Raw genomic sequence first — 2,075 nt, 5'->3', positions numbered from 1 at the left:
TTTCCTCCCCTCACCTCTTTCTCTCTCCATGGACATGCACAGAGGAAAAGCCACATGAGAACACAGCAAGAAGGTGGCCATCAGCAAGCCAGGAATAGAGGCTTCACCAGAACCCAACCCTGCTGGCACCCTGATCTTGGACTTCCAGCTTCCAGAACTGTGAGAAAATAGATTTCTGTTTTGTTTAAGCCATTCAAGTCTATTTTGTAATGCCAGCCCAAGCAGACTAAGCCTAGTCATTTCTAGGACTCCACTTAGTTATTTCTTTACTCTCGAATTCTCCATACCACTTCTACCTGGGTTTATATTACTCTCCACCTTCACTCTCCCCACCTCCCAACCCCCCAAATAGCTCAGGACAGGGGTTCTTGTTTTGCACTCCTTCCTCTCGTGACATAGACCTCGCTTACTTTCTTTCTTCTCTCACAAACATCTGAACAGGAAAGACAATGGGTAATTATATATTCTTTCTAAAGCTATACGTAGATCCTTGCTTCTGAAATCTAAAACACAAAATATTGACTTCTTTTCTCTTCTTCAGTGGTGACAACTTTTCCATGAGGCAGTGGTTGCTCTTGGTTGGCTGCTCAAATAAAGACATGTCACAGAGTAACAGAAAATACTAGGCTAAAGATCCAATTATTATAATACTGTAGTAAATTTATATAACTGAGCATAGCAAATGAAAATGTCAATATAGAGTTATATAAGAATTCAATTACAATGGAATTACTTAGTTTCTAAGGTTGTAAGGGACAGAGTCACCCAAGTTACCTAAGATGATGGGAGTGTTTAGAAAGAATACTCCAGAGTAAATTAATGCAGAAAATTGTATTTCCAGCCACAGAGGCCCAGGGAGCACTGGAGTATTTGCATCATTGTGTAGCATCCGCCTACAGTTTTAGCAACTCAACAGCAATGCTTATAACCCAATGCTTGTCATCCCCTCAGAAATAGGTGTCCATTGAAACTCGTCTTGTGATGTAGTTATTCTTCACTCTTAGAATTTCTGTGTCTCTCTGGCTTTTTTCATGGCTTCTGTTTTCTTTACTTCTTTCTATTTCACATGTCCCAAGAGAGTGTCTCATTGGGTTAGTCAGTCACCATCGAACAGAGCACACTGTTTGCCAGGGTTCTTACACCAGGCTGCCTCACAGGCCCCGGTCTCCTTAATGGCTAGGCTATCAAAGGTTGCAAACTAGTCACATCAGAGACTAAATAGCCAAGAGATGAGTTTTGTTCACTGCACATTGTTTTATAAATTTGAGTCAGCATTGAAAAACGGGAGGAGTTTACTAAAGTCAGAGTTCTGTCTGTTCCTGAAAAATCAGAATTGGCTACACTGGGCCCGTAATCTAAAACGGAGTGAATCAGCCTGAGCTGAACTGTGACTTTACCTGGTAGTCAGAGCTTCTTCCCTCTAGCCTAGCAGTCCCCGCCGCTCCTGCAGTGTGTGCTAAACACCTAACTGCTTCATTCAGTTACTATCAGGCTGCAGAAGCATTTGAATTTGAGACCTCTGTGAACTTTGTCTAGGACAGTTGTCAACTTCTGGTCTAACTGGTCTTGATCAGCATTTACAGACTCATATGACAGAAAGAATGACAATTATGTGAAAGGAGCTTCCTCTATTTCTCTCAGAAGATGCCTTTCCAGTGAATCATGTGCTAATAGTTTCAGGAATAGTCTGACAATTTCCTGAAACCTTTCTGAAAGAGAACAACTCAATGACTGGTTCAGATATAGAGAGACTGATAATCTGGCCACCTCTCACTACTGGGTTCTCACTCTTTACCTCTCATATTTGAATTCCAAATACCATCCTCTATTCTCACTTCTCCTAGGACTTTTCCAGAATAAGGGGTATCAAATGCCACCACTGAGGCATTCTTACATATTAAAAATGTAAACAGTAAAGTATGTTTCTTGTCCATTGTCTCTCAAGCCCTCCTTTTCAATGCTTTTCCTTTCTTATGGTCGGTTTTCTTTGATTATTACCCCACCGCCTTTGTATAATATTAAGAGTCCTTCCTGGTTCAAGTTCTGTTATTGTTGTTGTCCTTAAAGTCCAAATA

At 41.0% G+C, this 2,075-nt stretch overlaps 1 protein-coding gene across 8 annotated transcripts in view; it reads right to left on the bottom strand.

Annotated features, from left to right (window-relative positions):
- The window catches only part of FILIP1 (filamin A interacting protein 1), a 199,021-nt gene that overhangs the window by 50,160 nt on the left and 146,786 nt on the right, over window positions 1-2,075 (bottom strand). The window lies entirely within an intron of this gene.

This window comes from Hipposideros armiger, unplaced genomic scaffold, assembly GCF_001890085.2.
Source record: "Hipposideros armiger isolate ML-2016 unplaced genomic scaffold, ASM189008v1 scaffold_162, whole genome shotgun sequence".
NCBI classification, from domain to species: Eukaryota; Metazoa; Chordata; class Mammalia; order Chiroptera; family Hipposideridae; genus Hipposideros; species Hipposideros armiger.
Note: the sequence above shows the minus strand (reverse complement) of the source record. Positions and strands in the feature narration are given on the sequence as shown.